The sequence below is a fragment of the Cibotium barometz genome, chromosome 37, assembly GCF_041138505.1.
Source record: "Cibotium barometz isolate CiBa-2024 chromosome 37, ASM4113850v1, whole genome shotgun sequence".
In the NCBI taxonomy this organism is placed as follows: Eukaryota; Viridiplantae; Streptophyta; class Polypodiopsida; order Cyatheales; family Cibotiaceae; genus Cibotium; species Cibotium barometz.
In genome coordinates, this window is record NC_141082.1 from 7,423,867 (window position 1) to 7,446,818 (window position 22,952).

The 22,952-nt window shown below is 44.3% G+C and overlaps 1 pseudogene; it reads left to right on the forward strand.

Moving 5' to 3' along the window:
• The first annotated feature begins 12,319 nt into the window (after positions 1-12,319).
• Positions 12,320-14,787, forward strand: LOC147616882 (uncharacterized; annotated as a pseudogene).
• The last annotated feature ends 8,165 nt before the right edge of the window (positions 14,788-22,952 follow it).

Genomic DNA, 22,952 nt, shown 5'->3' on the forward strand with positions numbered 1-22,952 from the left:
ACTGCGTGGGAGAAGTATCTTCCACTTGTAGAGTTTGCCTACACAACAACACAGTTCATGCCTCCACCATGGGAAAGGCCCTGTTTGAGATTATTTATGGCAGAATGGTCTTGCCACCCATCCTTCATACAAAGGATGAGATTTTTGCAGCAGCTGATGAGCATGTGCGTGACTTAGATGTAGCCTTTTCTCTCAGGTGCGGACAGCCATTGCAAGGTCACAAGACAAGCATAAAAGGGCTCCTGACAAGCATAGAAGGGACATGCAAGTCAAGGAAGGAGATTGGGTATTGCTGAAATTTCAAAAAGCTAGGCTTTGAAAGAGGCCAGGATGAGAGGGATCATATCCAAAGCTTTCTACTTGATATTATGGACCCTTCAAAGTGATTGACAAGAAGTGTCCTTTAGGCTTGCTTTACCCAACCTTTGGAAGATTCACAATGCTTTTCATGTGAGTCTTTTGCGGACGTATGTGGGGCCAGATACAGAGGAGCCTGTCTCACAGAAGATCTGCCAGAAATTGATGAGCTTGAGGAGATCCTTCATCCCCTTCAGCCATAGCAGATTATATTTCACAAGGAGAGAAAGTTACCACATGGGAAGCTTTCCAGGAGAGATACCTTGTGAAATTTAAAAAATTATTTGCCAATTGATGCAAAGTGGGTAGATGAGGATTATTTTGCTGACTACCCTAAGCTTCTGCAGGCATATCTTGAGGCTTTTCAATTGAGGTCAACTGTTTAGAAGCCCAGGGGGATGTCACCATTTGGTCCATCTCCATTTCTAATGTCACCGTTTGGTCCATCTCCATTTATGGAGCCACTTCTATGAGACTGTCACTCCATAGAGCGGCCAGATTTGTGCCATGTTCACATGGGGCCAGGCCACTATCCCATGTGAAAGGGCCAGTCTTTTGGTGTCACATGGACAAGAGTCAGATCAGTGTCACCCGTGTGTGACCAGTGCTATGTCACATGGACGGGAACCAATTTCATGCCACCCGTGTGTGACCTGCTTCGTGCTATATGGACGGGAGCTTGTTGGTGCCACACCAATGATTGTGGCAAGAAAGGCCACTATTGGAGGAAGTGTCCTAAGCGGACTGGGAAGAATGCTAATTCTTCAGCCTCAGCTGCAAAGACTCTTGCATTTGTGCACTTAGAGATGATGGACTCAAATGCTTCATCATCTTCGAGCGAGGAGGCAGTTGGCTTTACCGCAAAGGATACCCGAGAATGGATTCTTGACAGTGGTGCTTCCAGGCACATGACTCCATCCCGTGACTTCTTGTTGGATCTGAAACGGCAGCCAGGTCGCATTGTCATTGGCAACAACTCCACCATTCTGATACACAGTGAGGGTTGGATGGAGATTATTCCCGCGAGACGGCAAGGTGGGCAAGCATGCCTCCCGTGTTCTTTATGTCCCTGCTCTTGGTTTTCATCTTCTGTCAGTGCATAAAGTATGCAAGATTGGCTTTTGGATGGAATTTGAGGAGCATTCAGTTGCTCTACGGGACCGTGAGACTGGCCAGGTTGTTTGGGAAGGCGGTGTGGAGAATGGTATCTACAAGCTGTCTGCACTCTCCTCATTGGCAGGTTCTCAGGTCAGAGATCTGTGGCACTTTCGTTTTGGCCACTTAAATGTGGATGCACTGCGACGAGCTTTCCGGGACCAGATGGTGGTTGGCTTGCCAGATGTTGGCAGCAGGCAAGGACGTTCCAGTTCTTGCCAGATGTTGGCAGAGCAGGCAAGGACGTTCCAGTTCTTGCATACGTGGTAAGCAACACAGGGAATCCTTTTCGAAACAGGCTTCCAAGCAGGCTTCAAAACCATTGGACTTGATTCACACTGACTTGTGTGGACCTCAACAGACACCATCATTGGGAGGATCTCTCTATTTCATGCTGCTTGTTGATGACTGTAGTACCAGATTCACGTGGGTCTACTTTCTTTCATAGGACGTTCCAATTCTTCCATGCGTGGTAAGCAGCACAGGGAATCCTTTTCAAAACAGGCTTCCAGGTGTTCTTCAAAACCATTGGAGTTGATTCACACTGACTTGCGTGGACCTCAGCAGACACCATCATTGGGAGGATCTCTCTATTTCATGCTGCTTGTTAATGACTGTAGTACCAGATTCACGTGGGTTTACTTTCTTTCACAGAAGGACCAAGCTTTTGCACGGTTCAAGGATTGGCACGTGATGGTGGAAAAAGAGTCTAGATTGCAGGTAAAGACTCTCAGGGCTGACAAAGGGGGTGAATTCTCCTCGAATGTATTTCTCAGATTTTGTGTAGACCATGGCATCAAGAGGGAACTGGCCAATACAGGATTGCCTTCAGAGAATGGAGTTGTAGAACGCAAAAACAGGACTGTGGTGGAGATGGCGAGGACCATGCTAGAGCATCGTGATCTTCCTCGTCCACTTTGGGGAGAGGCTGTGGCAACGGCTGTCCATACCCTCAACCGGTCTCCAACGACTTCAGTACCTAATATGACTTCGTTTGAGGCATACTTTGGCAGGAAACCTGATGTCTCGGTTATCCATACCCTCAACCGGTCTCCAATGACTTCAGTACCTAATATGACTCCGTTTGAGGCATACTTTGGCAGGAAACCTAATGTCTCCCACTTCCGTGTTTTTGGGAGTGATGTGTGTGTACATACTCCGAAGAAGCAGAGGGGGAAGCTTGACTCCAAATCCCGCAAGCTTATATTTGTGGGGTATAATTCTCTTTCCAAGGGATACAGATTGTATGATCCAGAGAGGAATGAGATTGTTGTCAGCCGCCGCCGGGGATGTGGTCTTTGATGAGCATGTTCCAGTATCCACTGTCGACGACGACGAGGAGCCGCCAATTCTTGGAGATCAAGACGAGTCTGATGATGATTCCCAGACCATTGTTGCAGTTGATCAACCTCACTCAGTGTACTACAGGAGGTTGAGCCCGCAGCTAGAGTAGAGCCCCCCCAACGGCAGGAGGCTCCACGATCTGTTCGAGTACCCAGGTGGTTGATGGACACCCTTCGGGAGTCAGGTGTCACGGAGATACCCTCCGAGTGGACCACAGAGGACGGCCATCAAAGATTGCACAGAGTCCGTAACAAAAGCAATACAATGGAGCTTCTTTAGGTAAACTATGCTTTAATGTCTCGTATTATGCGGGACAAGGAGCCCACTTCCATTAAGGAAGCCCTTTCACACGATACTTGGAGGAAAGCCATGCAGGTGGAACTTGATGCCATCAAGAAGAACAACACATGGGAGTTGGTACCAAGGCCGTCGAAACGGTCAGTCATTGGTGTTAAATGGGTCTTTAAGACCAAATATGTGTCAGATGGGTCGGTGGACAAACACAAAGCCAGACTCGTGGCTAAAGGTTATGCTCAGCGGTGGCCAGGCATCAACTACGTGGATACCTTTGCACACCGACAGCACGGATGACCACGATTCGGACCGTTCTAGCCCTTGCTTCTTCTCAGAGGTGGCCTGTGTATCAAATGGATGTAAAATCTGCGTTCCTTAATGGTGACCTACAGGAGGAGGTGTATGTTGAGCAACCTCCAGGCTTTGTTGTTCCAGGATCAGAAGGGATGGTTTACAGGTTACGTAAGGCCTTGTATGGTCTTAAGCAGGCTCCTAGGGCTTGGAATCAGAAGATTGATTCCTTCTTTGTTCGGACTAGTTTTCATAGATCAGTTACAGATCCCAACCTGTATCTCTTTCGGGAACACGGCATGGTTACGATTATCATCCTTTATGTGGATGATCTCATTCTCACCAGCGATCATGTGGAGCACATTGGCGTGACAAAGGTTGCCTTGTCAAAGGAGTTTGAGATAACCGACCTAAGCTTACTCCACTTCTTTTTGGGATTGGAGATCTGGCAGACCCAGAGGGGGTTTTTGTCTCTCAACAGCAGTATGTTCATGAGTTGCTTGAGGCCTTTGGGATGGAGAACTGCAAGCCTTTTACTTTGTCGATGGACTCAAATACAAAGTTAACTGTTAATGATCCTTGTGAGCCAGTTGATGCCTCGCATGAGCTTCTCCGTGGGGCTGTTGAGCTCTTTTATGCAAACGCAATTGAAATCTCATTGGGACGTAGGATTGCAGATCTTGCGGTATCTGCAGAGTACGAAGGATCTAGGACTCTTTTACACAAGAGGGGATGGAGTCCGACTCCAAGGTTAGAGTGACTCAGATTGGGGAGGAGATCCAGACACGAGGAGATCTACTTCAGGTTACAGTTTTACCCTCAGCTCAGGAGCAGTTTCTTGGAGCAGTGAGAGGTAGCCAACTATTGCCCTATCTTCGACAAAGGCAGAGTATCGGGCTCCTTGTGGTGCTACTTGCGAGGTTGTGTGGCTGCGGAGGCTGCTAGGCAAGATTGGGTTTCCACAGAAGGAGCCCACAGTCATCCAGTGTGACAACCAAAGTTGTATAGCTATTGCTCGGAACAACCCGGTCTTCCATGCCTGGACCAAGCACATAGAGATACAGTATCACTTTGTACGTGAGAAGATCTTGGTTGGTGACATCTTGCTACTTTATTATTCGACGGAGGACAATGCGGTAGACCTCTTTATCACGAAGTCTCTACCTCAAGCTACGCTCAGGCGGCACTCTAGCTCGCTAGGGTTGATTTCACAGCAGCAAGGAGCTGAGAGGGGGTGTTAGAAGTCATCTCCTATCTTTATCACACACACCAGGGCCTCTGTTGTGGGTGTGCCCGCCCCCTTTGTAGGTGTTTTCTCATTTTTCCTCACTCCCCGTATTTTTCCCCCATTTTTCCCTATTTTTCCATGATGTGGGAGGCAGTATTGGACCTGTCGCTATACCAGATGCTAGCCGACTCGTCATCACAGGCAGTCCCGCTCGTGCCAACTCCACACGTGTGAGGGCCGACCCTGAGAAGCTGGCCGACTGGTGATATTCACTGGTCCTGGACATTTTGTCCTGTCGACGACTGTCCCTACTGCACGCCGACTGCATATATGGGGCCATATAAAATGGCCCCATGGCTCCCCACTTTATTGTATCTTGTTTTCATCTTCGGGATCTTGTGTATAGAGAAGAGTTACACGCTTATCTCTCTCCTTCTCTTGTGCTGTCTATTTTCTGCACTATACTTGCTCTAGTGGTCTCAGATTTGGTTATCATCTCCGCTGCATATTTTGATGGCATCAACCAAATCAATGAACCATTTTGCTTCCGAGTCAAGGAGGCATCATACTGCTCACAAGGATCAACACCTATGACGGTGGGATGCCAAGTCCTAGAAACGTACTGAAGACCATTCAAGGCCTTCAGAAACTTGTAAACCACCCTCTCTGAATCCAGAACCACAAAGCCTAGAGAATGTGCAACATCCACCTCCTTCTACAAGTAATCAAGTGTCACGTGCCTGGCTTTCCAATAGGTCCCCGTGGAAAGAACTTCCTCATCTATAGGAGTTTCTTTGTCCCGAATACTACGAGACATGAGAGCATAGGTTACCTGCTGTAAAGTTTCCTCTGACTGACGAACACGAGAACTACCAACATCTGTACTGGAAAGTTCCTACCAAACTGCTGCCAACAATTGGCAAGCCATCCACCATCTGGTCCGAGAAAGCCTGCACCTGTAGTGTATCCACACTTAAGTGGCCATTACCAGGCTGCCACTCATCACAAAACTGAGGACCTGGGAAAGAGAGTGCTGAAAGTTTGTAAACTCCATTCTCCACTCCGCCTTCCCAAACTACCTGGCCTGTTGCCTTGTCTCGGCGGAGAGCAGCAAAATGCTCATCAAACTCCACCTGTATGCCAGTCTTGCAAACCTGATGCACTGGCAACAGATGAAAACCAAGTGATGGAACATACAACACCTGGGAGAAATGCTTCCCCCCTCTGCCATCGGGAACTATCTCTAACCTGCCCTCACTGTGAACTGGGATAGTGGATGTATCCCCAATAAGAATGTGACCAGAATACCTACAGAGATCCTATAAAGTTGAACAGGAAGGAGTCATGTGCCTGGAAGCACCACTGTCTAGAATCCACTCTTGAGTATCCGTAGCGGAGAGTCCTCCAACCTCCTCCCTGCCCGAAGAAAATGAAACATCGGTGTCCATCACCTCCAGGTGCACAAAAGCTGGAGTCTTCACAGTTGCTACTGAGAATTCTGCACCCTTCTCGTTGTTCTGCTTGGGACACTACCGCCAATAGTGGCCTTTCTTGCCACAATCATTATAGGTCCTCTTTGCCTTCAGTTTCTCGCAGTCTGCGTCGGACTTCTCCGGTGAAGCCTTCCCTTTGCCCTTGTTGTTACAGCCTTTCGACCATTGGCCAGTTAAGGCCTCCGAACCTCCGCCTTATTGAGGGTTCGAGAATCTTTCCTCTTGGTCCAAGGACCAAGACCATGGGCACAAGCTCCTCCCATGTGATGGTGCCGAGCCTGCCACCACTGGTAATCAAAGAAGAGTAAAATGCTGAGTACTGAGAGGGCAAATGCGACAGCAACGTATGATATCTTCTTCCCAGCTTGGAGAACTTCCTACTGAAGAGCCTGCAGTTTGTTGATGTGCTCCTGCATCATCAACGACTTTGCAAGATTCATCACCCGCATCTGTACTCCAAGGAGATCCTCTTCATGGGCGATACCTTGTTATAGAGAGAAGCCAAATGCTACCATATACCTCTGGCCAGTGTCATATGCTTGATTACCTGCAGTGTGCAATTGAGGAAAATGAAAGAACGAACCCTGGCATTGACACGATCCCATAATTGTGCTGTGCCTCACGTTCCCTCCGAATCGAGGGTAACTCCCCTTCCTCTAACTCCGGTCGTAAACTCGGATCGTGGAACCCCAACAACAATGAAATCAGCAATGAAATCAGCAAGGTCGTAAACTCCGGTCGTGGAACCCCAACAACAATGAAATCAGCAAGGTCGTAAGACTCCAAAACAGATTCCATCATTACCTTCCATATGCCGTAGTTGTTCCCGTCCAACTGATGGTCCACTGGGAACATGGGGTGTGTCGGGATCTTCACATGCCTCTCAGCCATCTCAAGTAAATCTGCCATTGCAGGGGTGTAAGGGTGGGTGTGGGTCGGAAAAATGAAGAACTTAAACCTGCAAGTGGCGGTCCATCAAATCAGCCCGCCGTCCTCTTGCTTCTCCTCTTCCCGAACGGTCCACCAATCAGCAACAAAACTGCCCCCCTCTTGCTCACACACTTTCCAAGATCTATCAAGAGCCTAGAGCTCTGATACCATGTCAGAATATGCAGCGGAGATGAAGACAAAATCTGAAAACACAAGCAAGTGCACTACAGAAGAACACAGCAATAGAGAGGGAGAGAGAGAGAGGTGTATAACTCTGCTATATATAGCAAAGACAGTCGACAGCAAAATAAGAAGACACCCGACCTGCTCTATAACCCCAGTCGGCCAACTTCTGTCAGTCGGCCAGCACACATGTCAAGTCGGCCAGCTACTACAGAGAAAGGGGAGGAGTAGAAGGAGAAGTCGGCCATCACCTGGATCAATCCAAGAGCCACAAGACAGCCTCCCACACCTAGAAAAAATAGGAAAAAATATGGAGACTGGGGAAAAATGAGAAAACACCTAAATCGGGCGGGCACACCCACAACAGAGGCCCTGGTATAAATATACAGACGGGAGATGACTGCTAACATATGTCTGGTTATTATCAGAGTTATTGACTCAAGATATGGATACAATTTCTTTCTTGATACGGTTGGCTCTTGTGCCCGTATCTGACTTCGGATCGTGGATCTGGATTTATAGCTTTAATGCATGGATTATGAAATATTATGGATTGGCAATGGATGTGTTATTCTTGAAGGATATCTTAGTGGTATTAGGTTTATACAGTTGCAGACAACTACTTTATAAGACAGAGGGGATGTCACCATTTGGTCCCTCACCCATCTCAACCAGTGTTTTATACACTAGATGGAACCAAGGTGTAAACGGGGATTTTTCCACAGAAGAAAGCAGAAGCATTACTCGACGAGGTTTTGGCCTGAAAGATGGCCTTTGGACAAAAGTACTATGGATTTTTATCATTAAAGCAAGGAGACAATGTTTTCACACTTTATTAACAAAGGGGTGGACATATTTTTATTATGAGACAAGTATTTGTGGACAATAGAGGGCACCTAGCTCCAAGCTTGGGGAGCAAGCTTTAAAAATTGCTATTTTTGGAGAACAAAGCCACTTATGGCAAAAAGGGAAAAAAGCAAGGCAAATTTGGCTTAAGGGACTGGCTTTCCTTTTTTGGGGGGGCGCCTCGTTCATCAACAGTCGGGCAAATATTTTTCTCTCTGACTCAACAAACTGATCAAGGAGCACACAGGCGACAGTTTCCTCTCTTTCCCTCTGGTGCCGTACCGATACAAGCAGTCAGGCAACCTCTTCTTTCTTTTGTTCTGGCCGTACAGTGTACGGCAACCGTACAGTTCTGCTTCCTCTCTTGCGCTGGCCGTCTAGGTGTACTAAAGCCTCTTTCCCTCTTTTCTTGGGCAGGCTGTGTAGCATAGTTTTTTTCCCACGCGACCGCCTGGAATTTCGAACGTCTGTCCATGTGCGCATCCGCCAACATACGGAATGGAGAACCATACAATTGTTGGCATTATCATCTCCAGATTGGGCATATATGCGTATATTTCATGCTGTATCTGGCCAGATTTATGAGGCCATGCATTCATCTTATTTTAGATATTTTTTTCCTATTTTTGTCTATTTTTAGACATTATTTTAGTATTTTTTGCATAGTCGGCCAGCCCACTATTTTTATACTCGCCGACCAGCTCTTGTCCAACCTATATATAGGTGGCTTGGGTTTGCATCATTAGCACATCATTTTTTCAGCTACTACTGCTGTTGGTTGTATGCACCTTCGGGCAGCCCTCGTGCTCTACTTCGGCAAATAACAAGTTTTCTACTTTAGTTCTTTTGCACATGTGCTTCTTTGCAAGATCTATTTGCTGTTTTTCTATTTTACAGCCATTCTTTCATGGTATCAGAGCCCACTGTTACAAAGGGACCTGCGTTTTCTACATCTACTACTATAGGCAAAGATCCACCACATCTACATCTACAAAAAAGTTGTGTTTTCTGTTGTGGACCTGCGTTTGAGGAGCTGTGTTTTCTATTGAGGACCTGCGTTTTCCACATCTACATCTACAAAGAAGTTGCGTTTTCTGTTGTGGACGTGCATTTGAGAAGCTGTGTTTTCTATTGCGGACCTGCGTTTTCCACAGAGGTGCTGTGTTTTCAGCCTGAGATCTACGTTTTTCAGATCTCAGCCCCGTATTTTGGTGCTACAACAGGGTTTTAACCTAGGGGAGTCATTTCTTACCTCTCCTTTTGGTTTCCCACCCTCCCATCCCTTCTTCTCCTTCCTTTCTCTTGGCTGCACTCAGCTTTCGAGGAGGAGTTTGCTGATTTTTTGATCAGCTTTGTTGAAGAGGAGGATTTTGCTGCATTATCAGAGATATGGCTTTTGGTCATAGTCATTCTTCTCACTCGGGGATTCTATTTTCTTCTCCCCGCTCCCAAGCCCCAAATTTACAGGCTTCTTCTTCCCAACTTCTTGTTTCTCTGCCTTCTTCCCAAATTCCTGTTTCTTTTTCCTTGCATATTCCCCACCACCACCACGTCTCTTGTTTCTCCCCTCCCACAAACCCTCATCCCAACCCCTTCCCATGTGCCATCCTATTCACCCCCTCAAGTGAGTGGTTCCATGAAGCTGACTGCTACCAACTACCATACTTGGTCGTTTTATACGCAATTGCTTCTTGAAGGAGCAGGTGTGTGGCCCTCTGTCACCACTCCTCACTTGGTGGATCCTGCATTTCATGGAGTTCTGGATGCACGGGCCTGTCTCATCATCATCCATTGTATGACACCATCTATCCAGGCACAATTTATATCTTCCTAGAGTGATGCCAGTCAGATGTGGAATGAGATTCAGAGGAGGTTCGGGAGAGTATCTTCTGTGAAGATTGCTAAGTTGGAGGTAGATCTTGAGAAGATTACCATCAGTGACTCAGATAATATCATTGATAAGATTGGGGAATTCACAAGGATCAAGAGGTAGCTTGAGGAGTATGGGAGCTCAATCAACAACCCGATCCATAAACTACTTGGTAAGCTGCCATCATCCTTTGACTCTTTCAAAGATCACATCTACTTCCGTGAGCCTCTCCCCCTTTTGAGGAAGTCGTGAGTTATCTTCACGACAAGTGCATGCTTCACAGAAAAGGCAAGTTAGAGTCTGCTTTTGTTGCCTCTAACAAGGGCAAGGACAAAGGCAAAGGCGGAAAAGGGAACTCCAACAACAACAAGCAGAAAGTCACAACAAAGTCATCTTCTGACGACGACGATTCTAACAGCAACAAGGGTTCCAGGATGAAGGAATCTTGTCAGTTCTGTGGCCAACTTGGTCATTCTGAGGCCAAATGTTTTGCCAGACAAGCTGCTTCCCGCAAAGCTAAAGCAAAATAGGAGTCCTCCTCCGATGGCTCAAACACTTCGCCCATGAACAGATGGTTCAGATACTTTGCCAATGACAGAGGAGGGTACGAAGTCTCATGCTAAGATGGCTTTTCTTGGTGTCTATGATCCCCCTGTTCTTTCATCTTCACAGGAGCAGGCATCCTAGTGGTCATAGAGGAGACTTCTGATTTAGAAGTCAGTGCCCTATCCGTAATAGAGGATTCTTTACAGGAGTTTCTGATAGAGACCTTATCAGTTCCTCTAATCCCTTTGGATGAGTATCTCCCTTCCCTTCTTGTGTTGTTTCATGCTAATGCTATTATTATAGATTTTCTCTCGTCTCTTTCAGAGGAGGATAGTGGTTCTTCTACTGGGCAGGTGGATGATTTTGCCGAGATATCCTCACATATTCTTGAGCTTCCTACTTTGGTAGTTGCTTCTCCTTCCTATGTTTCAGAGGAGGCATCTTCCACTATCTTGGAGCCTATCCCTACTTTGAACCTGACAACTTCTACTATCACTGATGATCAGTTTGTTCCAATGATTGTTTCATTTCCTTCTTCTTCAGAGAAGTCTACTTCGGTCTCCCGATACTTGTTGCAAATGTAGAGGAGGTACCATCTATGGTTCCATCTCATGAGGGCTTCTCTCTTCAAATTGATCCTATTGTTTCGTCTTCGATATCTTCTCGTGGCTTCTTCCGAAGACCTTCTCGGTATTCAAATGTACCATATCTTTGCGAGCTTTGTGCCTTTTATGAGGAGGTTGTTTCTTCAGACTCTTTGGAGGTCTTTCTTCAGCATGTTGCTAGATTCGGTCCCCGCCCATCTGGCGCTGAAGAGGAGGTGTTGGCATTATCATCTCCAGATTGGGCATATATGTGCATATTTCATGCTGTATCCGGCTAGATTTATGAGGCCATGCATTCATCTTATTTTAGATATTTTTTTGCTATTTTTGTCTATTTTTTAGACATTATTTTAGTATTTTTTGCATAGTCGGCCAACCCACTGTTTTTATACTGGCCGACCAGCTCTTGTCCAACCTATATATAGGTGGCTTGTGTTTGCATCATTAGCACATCATTTTTTGGGTGTATGCACCTACGGGCAGCCCTTGTGCTCTACTTCAGCAGATAACAAGTTTTCTACTTCAGTTCTTTTGCACATGTGCTTCTTTGCAAGATCTATTTGCTGTTTTTCTGTTTTATAGCCATTCTTTCAATAGTGCCCTAAAAATTGGGGGTTTCCAAAAAAATTTGCTGCCGATTTGACGTGCGTGGCATTCCGTGTTGTTGCGCTGCGCACCTATACACAACCGTGTTGAGCCGCCCAAGCAAAGCAAACTTTGAAGTTCGAAGCAACAGCTAGGTAAGAAAATGTACAAGTTTTTTAAGTTTTTCCCCGACGACTGTACTATACTCCTATGTAGCCTATTAACTGTGCTTTTTTCTGCCCCTTTTTTCTCTCTATGCCCCTCCTCCCCCTCTCGTGAGAGTTGAGACTTGACTCCTTGAGTCTTGAAGTTGAAAGTTCCAAGTTTCAACCTTATAGACTGTAGTTGTGTTACGTGAGAGTCGAGACTTGACTCCTTGAGTCTTGAAGTTGAAAGTTCCAAGTTTCAACCTTATAGACTGTAGTTGTGTTATGTGTGCCCATTGCCTTCCCCCTAGGCCCTAAGCCCTCTTCATAGTACATACTTCAAGAGTCAAGACTCGTCACCGAAGTTTGTTGAATGTTCAATTTTCTGTCCAATGTTGGCCTCTTCAACCTCTAACAAAGTTCTGTCTAAATCGCCCTTTTTACAGATGGGCCGATCCAAGCGTCCAGAGTGGCAATATGTGACCCAAGTGAAGGCCCTTGGGAAAGGGCAATTCACCTATAAATGCAATTATTTCCCTCATCAATGGGATGGAGGCCTGTTACGCATTCGGGCACACATGTTGGGCTTGGTTAGCCATGGTGTGGGGCCTTGCACAAATGTATCAGAAGAGGTTAAAGATGTTTGCAGGAGGTTGCATGCAGACATCATAGCAGTGTTCATGCCCGAGAGGCTTTTGTGGATGCTTTGATGGATGATTTGGGTGGAGATGTATCTCATAGTGCATGGTCTGCATCAATGGGCACAGGGAAGTACACAAGTCAGCAGTAGTGCAAATGTTGGGTCATCATGTAAGAAGAGAAAGATGTCTAAAGGGAAGGGAGATTTGGCAAATGCATGGAATGTACAAGCACGAAAGCAAGCAACCATTGCAGTGCACAGATTCTTTTATGCGGAGGACATTCCCCATTGGAAAGTGAGGAGTCCTTACTTTTTGGAGATGGTAAAGGCAATTGGGCATGCCAGTCCTTCTTATGTGCCTCCATCTTACCATTGCTTGCAGACCACTAAGTTAGTGGATCAAATGCATTGATCATGAGATCATGGGTGTGCACGAGAAATGGAAAAAATATGGATGCACCATTGTTTCTGATGGATGGTCGGACACTAGGCGCAGGCCAATCATAAATTTTCTTGCATGCTCCATTCATGGCACTGTATTCTTGAAATCTATGGACACATCTGGGGAGTTCAAGTCTAGGGAGTTTATTTTCCAACATTTAAAGCAGATTATCATTGAGATTGGCCCAGCAAATGTTGTGCAGGTATGCATGGATAATGCATCGGGGAATTGGCTGAACAGGAGTGGCCAACCATTTTCTACACTAGATGTGCATGCCATTGCTTGGACCTCTTGTTTGAGGACATTGGCAAAAAAATTTAGGTTGCGAAAGTGCTAAACCAAGCAACTCAAGTTGTAACATTTGTCACAAGGAAGTCCACAGTGTTGGCATTGTTTAGAAAACTCAACAAGGACTTGGTGAAGCCTTCTGCAACTTGGTTTGCATAATTTTTAATTATGCTGGTTACTCTCTTGGATGAGAGATGTATGCAGGGTATACGCAAGCTGATGATTGATGATAATTTTGTAAAAATGAAGACATCAAAGACCCCTCAGGCAATTGAAGTGTCAGACATTGTGTTCTTTGCATCTTTTTGGCAAGAGACAAGAACCATTGTCAAGATATGCGCTCCCATTATGAAGATTCTCCGCTTGGCTGACGGGGAAGGAGCCACCATGGGCCGCATGTATGAGCTTACAGATCGTGCCTTCTACAACTCAGTTTGCATAGTTTTTTATTATGTTGGTTACTCTCTTGGATGAGAGATGTATGCAAGGTATGCACAAGCTGATGATTGATGATAAATTTGTAAAAATGAAGGAATCAAAGACCCCTCAGGCAATTGAAGAATCAGACATTGTGTTCTTTGCATCTTTTTGGCAAGAGGCAAGAACCATTGTCAAGATATGCACACCCATTTTGAAGATTCTCCGCTTGGCTGACAAGGAAGAAGCCACAATGGGCCTCATGTATGAGCTTACAGATCGTATGGTAGAGCAAGTGCAAAACATGCAAGGCATTGAGACCAATAAGATGAGAGATTGAAGACCTATGCATTGGTAGATGGGAAATGATGCACACACCATTGCACGCTATGGGCTAATCTTGCACCCTGTATGGAAAGGAAAAGAGCAAGATAGTGACTCAGAGGTGCATGATGGATGGATGACATTGTTGGAAAAATACACTAAGGGTGATTTGGCCTTACAAGGAGATCTCATTGATAAGCTGGACAAGTATAAGTAAGAAAGCGGCACTGTTGCTCGTCCCATTGCAAAAGATGAGAAAAGAATGCAAGAGGGTGTGAAATGGTGGGAGACATTTGGGGCTTGCACACCCAAATTACAAGCTCTTGCACTTAGGGTGCTTTCTCAAGGCACATGTGCCTCCCCATGTGAAAGAAATTGGAGCACATTTTCTCTCATTCATACTAAGAGCAGAAACAGGCTTCTCCCTTCTCATATGGAGAAGCTTGTTTTTATACACAAACTTGAGGCTCATCTCCAAGATCAAAGAAAGAGGCTATGAGAGAATGGAGATCACATTGGATATGCTTAACAAAGAAAAAGATGAGGAGCACTTGATTGCATTGCAAGATTTGCAAGAGGCTATTGCAGAGGCAGATGAGGCTTTGGAGCCTCTTTCGATTGCTCCACCCTCTACAGATGGCCAGCCATCCTCTAGCCATGTTGGGACATCATGCTCAGTTGCTACCAAGGCTTATGAGTTTGATGATGAGGAGGAGCAAGAGGAGGAGGAGGAGGAGTTTGCACATAAGGATGAGGGGCCCATTGATCATGGTGAGGATGAGGGGAGATTTGAAGAGGCTTAGGGCTACTCAATATTCTTCCAATCTCTACTTATGTTTTGTCCACTTCCTACTTATGTTTTTCCTCACTGCTACTCAAGAGTCAGTCTACAAGTTTTGCGGCTTGCCCACTGAGCAATGAGCACTCCATCATCCATGTTTTTGATCGCTTCCACTCATGTTTTATTTAGTTTCTTGAGGCTTGGACCTCCTCATGTTTGTCTAGACTCCACATGGCACAACCTACAGGCTCCAGGTGACAGGTTTTGGCATTTGCCCACTCCACGCTCCCGAGCCCCTACTTATATAACATGTTACCTGGTGGCCCATGGTTTGGAGTTAGGATTCTGGCTCTACATCATTTATGTTTTTTCTAATCCCAAAATCTTTGCAGTTTCAACTTTCAATTTTCTTTGGTTTTTTGTGTCATATGTAGCATGTTTTTCCTTAAATTTAGGGTGCCATATGATATCTGACATATGGAATTTCTTGGGAGTCTGAACCGTACTTTTTTCGTACTTCCATACTCGTATGCGTTTGCCGTATAGTTGCGGTATGGAAAAACTATGCTGTGTAGTAGATACATCAACCGTGAAGCACTACATCTCCTACCTATGTTGGTCGTATATAATGCTTTTCTCTCTCTACACTAGTCGCATATTGTTGAGTTATTTCCCTGGATTCCCTTCTTGCAGGAGGAATGGTCTATGATGAAGATGACTGCCTTGGGTCAGATACAAGGATTGTTTAGGGGCAGTTTTGGCGATTGTTCGAGACTGATTTGAGGCTTTAATTTGGTTTGGCTTTTGAGTAGAGCTTGGTCAAAGTCTCTTACATGCTATGTGAAAAAACTGATCTATATCTATGGAAGAAGATTTGAAGACTGTTTTGTGGCTGTTTTGGGGCACATTTTCGTGTTGTTTCTACCTTGACTCTGGTAGTTTGTCTGGGCTTTGTGGAAAATCCGGTGCTGATTGCACCCGCACCTTGGTATCTTGTAAAAGCTTCTGTGTGAATAAAGAAGATCCTACGGTGGGCCAGCTGTTCCGGCTCAGCGCAGTGTTTTTATATTGTTTATGGTTCTTCCGTTGTGTTATCATGCTCTGTTTGGTATCTACATGCTCTTTGTCTGGTATTTGAAGTATATATATATATATACCTTTCAAGTTGATAGGGCTTATGCACCACTAAAGATAGAAAGAATTAACACCATCAACTCGCCGCAACTTGGATGAAAACTTCACAATGTGAAATTTGCATCAACATGTTCAAGATGGTGTTTAGGGCTGAAAGAAGACTCCCGGAGCTTCAGCTTCCGCATGTTACATTTCTCTACTAGAATAGATCCTTCTCCTCCCAAGGCGTCTATAAAGTTACAAGCTCATCAAGGATACAGAGTCCAAAAAGTGTGGGTGAAAGTGGACCCCAAGTGGTACAATGGACCTCCTCTAAGCATCCCTCCCCTGTGCAGACGCCTTGTGTCACATAGTCATATAATCACGACCAGATACACGATCCCTGATACCAAGCCCTATTGATTCTGGCCTGTCAGCAACCCAAGATTAGTGCAAAATCAAGAATATTGAGGAAACAAAAGCAATGACCATCCCTATTTAGCATGGATAAATGCCACTGCATGTACTTCAATAACAAACAAAATTCTCAAGCATTTTAAGGTTAGATTAGGGTCAATGATGTGATACACTCTGGAGATGGAGAGCGCAGAAAGAGTCCGAAGGGGAAGCCTTTTTTGTTGAGGTCATTTTCTCTTGAGGACATATCTGGAGGCCACAGGGATGAGGAGCACAGTGGAGAGGAGGCCCACCAGGCTCATTGCAGCATTGATGAAAATGACTCTCTTCAGGCCCTTGTCCAGCAAAAGCAAGAGGCACAAGTAGGGCAACAGGCACAGCAGCCCAAAAGCAATGACCGCCCTGTGCTTGATTGTCAAAGAAGGGCCTGCAGAAGGAGAAGAAGATAAAGAAGAAGGAGAGGTTCGAGATGAATCACCTCTCCCTGCTGATGTTGCTGCTTTTTCTTTTCTCCTGGTCACCCCTCCCGCCATGGCTGCTCTGATCCTACCAGTTCGATTTTCCTGCAAAACACCTTCAAACCTTTACAATCTTGGCTCCCCCTGCCCCACTTAAATTTTCCTCCATTCCACCTTCAACCCTCCTGCAAGACCCACTAAACCTTTCCTGCAATTCACCTTCCACCGCTTAGATTTTCCTGCAACAACGCTTTCAATCCTGACTCGGTTCACTCCACCATAAGACCGCTCGCGTGAGCTTCGCCCCGGTCCATCACACTGCACGGTCTACCTAGCTTTTCATGTGTGACAAGCCCATCTGGAGCTCAGTCATCCACCACAAAGGCCACATATGCTACTTGTGGGATGGAGATCTTAGGGCATCCTCACCAAGGTCTTAGGGCATCCTCACTACAGAATGGCATTTGGATGACAAAGGTCCAAAAGGGACAAGTACATGGCAATAAAATCTCATAAAATGATACAGCTAAGGCATCTTAACGTTCCATCCTCACCAATAGCTCTACCTCTTGCTCTTGGACAGTCCTCACTTGATGGGGGTCCACAAATTCAATAGAGAGCACTCTAATCAACATGCCGTTGTGGGGTCACTCCTATAAGGAATTGAAGAAGTCCGGTCCCATACCTTCTAAAGTAGGTTCTACACTACCAACAAAGGTAGGACGCAACTGTGCGAGCATGCATGCTCACAATCACGACATGGTTCAAGGAGGTGGAATTGTAAATAAAATAGGTCAACAAATGCACTCTCACAACAAACCTCACCCAAGGATACATAAAAAATATCGTGAGTGGAGGCCTTCACATCGAAGAGTGACATAACAGCCATATCAATTTTAGTAAAGTAAACGTGTCAATAGGCCATGGAACCTGAACATGATGATGAGCCAAAGTATGACTTTAAGAATTGGATGCATCTTTTTGCAGCCATTGATACTCATTTTTAAGAACCTAATAAACAAGACAAACCAAAGAGAGGTAATTGCATTGTTATGTATGTAAGGAGTAGAAAAGCTCTTTGAGTCAATAAAACCTACAATAAAACAACCCTCAACCTTAAGATTGTCAACCTAGATCTCCCACAAAATCTAAAATGTCATTGAGACCAAAGTTCCAAGTGTGATCCCTATGGAGATGGCTTTAATATGTCATTGAGACCAAAGTTCCAAGTGTGATCCCTATGGAGATGGCTTTAATATGTTGAAGTGGTAGATATGCACACGTCAAGTGTGATTCGTATGGAGATGGCTTTGATAAGTTGAAGTGGTAGATGCACAGTTCCAAGTGTCATTCCTACGGAGATGGATTTAGCAAGTTGAGATGGTAGATGCACATGAGGCCTTTTTCTTGAATTGGTAAAACAAGCTTCAAAAGATCTCCATTCCGGTAAAATCATCAATAAGAATAAACCCATACTACAAGTAATAACTCTAAGCTATCACACTTAGTCCATTATAAATGTAATAAGGAGAAAAATGAGAAGGTAAGCTTAAAGAAGATGACGATCATTATTGATGAGTTCTAAAAATGGCTCGAATGCTATATAGTTAGCAAACGACATATGTTTCTTGAAAAAATTAAGAGGAGTTCCCAAGGAGAACTCAACATTTGCTATGATGGTCTAGCTAAGGTAAAGGAGGTAACCCTTACAAGACCCCAGTAGGTAAACCTTCTAGGACCTGGGGAGGACCCAAAAATTATCTACATAGCCAAGGACATAAATAATGAAGAGGACAAGGATCTGTGGAATATATTGTGTGAGTTCTAAGACTCTTTTGCTAGAAGTATATTGAAATAAATAAATTCCCATTAAAAATAGTAAAACATACAATCCCTATCATGGAAGGTGCACGACTAGTAAATTAAAGGCCTTACCCCATGAATCCTAAATATACCCAATTAGTAAAAGAACTTTAGAGTGAAAATAGTAATAGTAGGAACTGCATGAGCGTGAGATTGAAAATCATGTCCTCTACTCTACATTGTGATAAATTGATGGGGCGGTGTAGAGCACCATCACCATGCAAGAAGAGGGGGGGGACGAGGGGATTCTATGGGGGAGGAGTGATGAGCGAGCGAGAGAGAGAGAGAGAGAGAGAGAGAGAGAGAGAGAGATTACTTTGGGACTCCAACAGTGCTTCAATGAAGCGTTACATATGTATTCTTTACTCTCATATGTGGTGAAGAGCATATAGTTAACCCAAAATGGGGTTAACATCGCCCCCTACCTGATGAAGATTCCATCCTTGAAATATGGAAAGCCCAAATACATCACACTCACTAGCAGAGGTCCAGCTTCCATATGCCTCATGGGTGCCACACTAGGGGTGGTAGGTTGAGGTTTCAAAATGGGAGAAGGTGTGTCGAGCAATTTAAGGATCCTTCTTAGTAGGGGATTAGTAGCAATACGGGACATAGGGTCTCCTAGTGGAGCGGGAAGTACAAGAGGTTAGGGTGACTGTGGGAAAAGTGGGAGCATCCATACCACGATCTATTGGATTGTATCGGCGATTTCGGGTATCATGATTAATATATCTTCGGCAACAGCCACACCATACTCTGTCCATTCTCTACTGTATAAACACTCATTTTTAGTGTGATTGCCTCAATAATAGGGGCACCAAGTTCCCTCTTTGGAGTTTCCAATTTTCCTTCACCTTTTTTTATCACACCAATGGCCTTAATTGATTTCTTACTGTTGAGGATGTTCTAAGAGAGGCTTCAATTGGAGCTTTTCATATCTCACACCCTTTAGAGACATACATGTTGTCATCAAAATCAATAGTATCTATACAACACTCATTAAAGGTTATTGTTTTGCTGAGCTCAACAAGTAAAGATAGTTATACAAATTTTGGTCTCGTAAACTCCCATGAGATCAAATGAGGTTAGCTTGGTTTCTCATGGACTCAACAATGCAAATAGTAGTATCTTATGTGTCGAATGTACTCTCGTATATAAACTTGGTTTCTTATTGTTTAACATTGTTCAGCTGGTCTTTAGTTGGTGGATGGGACTCAACTTGGGTTAGCCTTGGAAAATTCCACCCTAAAAGCATTTTTCTCAAGGTAACATGAGTAGCCTTGTAAGGAGGGTCTAGGGTTCAGAACCAACATTGCTAAGATTTGGGTAGGCTCGCTACATGACGCACATTTGCTCAAAAACTTCACACATTTGCTTAAAAACTTCCAGTTGGTCTAGTGCATCATGTGTGCCATCATACTTATTCATCAATCTTTGAATTTGTTAAGCTTTTGACCTATGGGTGTTGTTCGTGTTCTCAAATCTTAACCCATAGCTTCTGTAAAAGCTAGCATTTCTTAGAGGGAATACTGGTCCAAAAAGAGACATGGGTGATAGGAGGCCCACAATAGGGTTTTTAAAAATTTCAAGAACATGAGGTGGAACAAATACACATCTTGGTTAAAATATAGTTCTTGGTGAAGGAACAACCATACTACTCGTGGGTATTCCAAGAGATCCTCTGGGTCTCAGATTGGTCCAATTTGAGGGTGTAGAATCCCTAAAAGTCCTACAGGTTTGTCTCAAAATAGATGGAGCCTTAGCTAAGTATCTCAAGAAGTCTAAGGACTTATCATTTGACTAAGAAGTGTGTGGATGTCTTGAAGTCACTCAAATGTTAGCAAGTCTTGGCATCATAGCTTAAAAGGCAAAAGCTTTTGCATTTGAGTAATCATAAGCCACATTTCAGGGCTAGAAGCAAGAAGATCAATTCTATATCTAATATCAAGTCTATCTAATAAATCTCTCTCTATGGGGTTAGTGATTGGCAACCAGCCCAATTGACACCCATGGAGATCCTCTCTCTTCTCAGCATTAGCATCATGAACTACTAGTGTCTCCCCATGAGGATTTTGGGGTGGTAAAAATGTTTCTAAATGTGTTAATGTACACCCTAAAACCATCTCAGACAGTGAATCTTCTAACCTTGGGGTCCAAATGCTCAACCACATTTTCTGGATCAACCCCTTTAGATCACACAATCTCGTAGATTTGGTGGTTGCCATCCACATATGCTAATTCGTGCATGATTAGATTGACTATCTATTTAAGGATGCAAATCAACCACCCATCAGTGGACGTGGAAGTTTCATGGAATGTATCCAATCTTGTGGAAGGGTGGGTGTCTACATTGAAGGTCACTATTTTGCCACTCGAGGAAGGGACTGATGTCCTTGGAACTTGGGGTTTCTCTAGGCCTTGGCTAGACATGTAAAACTTCTCCACATTGGTTGGTCTAATGAATCCTCACTTACGAATGACAAGTTATCTAGGTCAAAGAAAGGGTTCCTTTGGAGATGACGGGTCACGAATTGTTTAATTGCAGTTCCACTATTGGCACTAGGAGCAATCTTGCTATCACTGTCTCTTGGGATCTTGAGGTGGTGATCCATGAGGTGGGATCATGCGGTGAGTCATTAATGTATGAGGTGGGATCTCCTTTCCTTGTAGCAGTTTAATACTACCACCAGCTTTATGCTTAAGCTTGTAAACCCACTTCGTATAAATGGCCTTTTTACTGTAAGGCAAGTCTACTAAATACCAAGTGTCATTTTGAGAATTGAGTCGTACTCATCTTGTATGGCCTGCATCTAATGTGATCATTTTCCTATGCTTCCTCAGAGGAAATCTGGTTCCTCTTCATTGCATATACTGGGAATGAGAGCATGATCCACAAAAGAATAAAATGCATGATGAGAACCTGCATGTGTCTTGCTAGGCAAAGACGTAGCTAATTTGTTATTCTGCACCTGGCATTTTTGCATGCTCTTTGATTCCTATATGGCTGCCTTCTTTTCCTCAAATCATCCACTTCTCCACATCTACTCAACATTATACAAAGGTAGGAGTGTATCAAAGATGTCATGTGAGTATATATTTTACTGTTTTTTGCATAAAAGCATGGACTAAACTTAGTTCTCAACAAAAACATCTCGACAAATTTCACCTTGTGGTTGGATGGTAGAGTCTAAACCTTTGCTTTCTGAGTTGTATCCCACAAACAAATGTATTTTACCACCTTATCATATAGCTTATTGCATTGTTGCTTAGGCACAAGAGCATAAGCAAGGCAACCAAAACAAGAAAATGAGCAAGAGAGGGCTTCTTGCCATTCCAAGCTTCATAAGGGGTAATTACCTTTAAGGCCATGGAGGGGCATGTGTTTAACACCTAAGTGGCACACATAACTACCTCCAACCAGAAAACATGAGATAAATCCTAGACTTCAACCATATAAAATGCCATCTCCATGAGATATCTCTTCTTCCTCTCATCCATACCATTTTGTTGAGGTGTGTACGGTACTATGTACTGATGTTTTATGTCACTTTCAACCATATATACATGAAACTCCTTTGACATATACTCCCCCCCTTGATCTGCAGAGGAAGGGTGCCAAATTTCTATGTAGACACATTTTCAACCATAGAAACAAAGTGTCTAAAGCATGTAAAGTCCTATAATTTTGGTTTCAACAAATATACCAAGGTGTGCTTGGAGTAGTCATCAATAAAAGTCACAAAGTAGAGATATTCCTTGATTGATGATGTCCTCGTAGGATCACATACATCACTATATATAAGCTATAATTTTTGGGTTGATCCATCTTTAGAGAATGTTTGAACTCACCCCATTCCTTTATTCTTATTTGATGATACCCTAATTTGAGATCTATCTTAGAAAAGAACTTGACTTCCTTAAGCTCATCAAGTAGATCATCAATCCTAGGTATGGGATAGCGGTTCTTGATGGTGGTAAGCTTGTTGAGGTCCATATTGTCACTGCCCATCCTATATGTGCCATCCTTCTTCTTGAATAATAGAATGGGAGAAGAAAAAGGTGATTGGCTTGGTTGCAAAAATCCCATGTCCACCATGAGCTCTCACACTTTCTTGGCCTCCTCTGTCTCAAACTTAGAGAGTATATAGGGTGTCTATTGACCGGTTTAGCATTTAGCTCAAGGTCCACCACATGATCCACTTCCCGCTTTGCTGGTAGTCACTTAGGGGGCTAGAATACAGCTTTATACTCCTCTAAAACTTGAGCCATATCCTTGTCAAAGGGCTGTCCACCCTGATTTTCAGCATCCTTTATGAGTTACAACACATAGAACTAA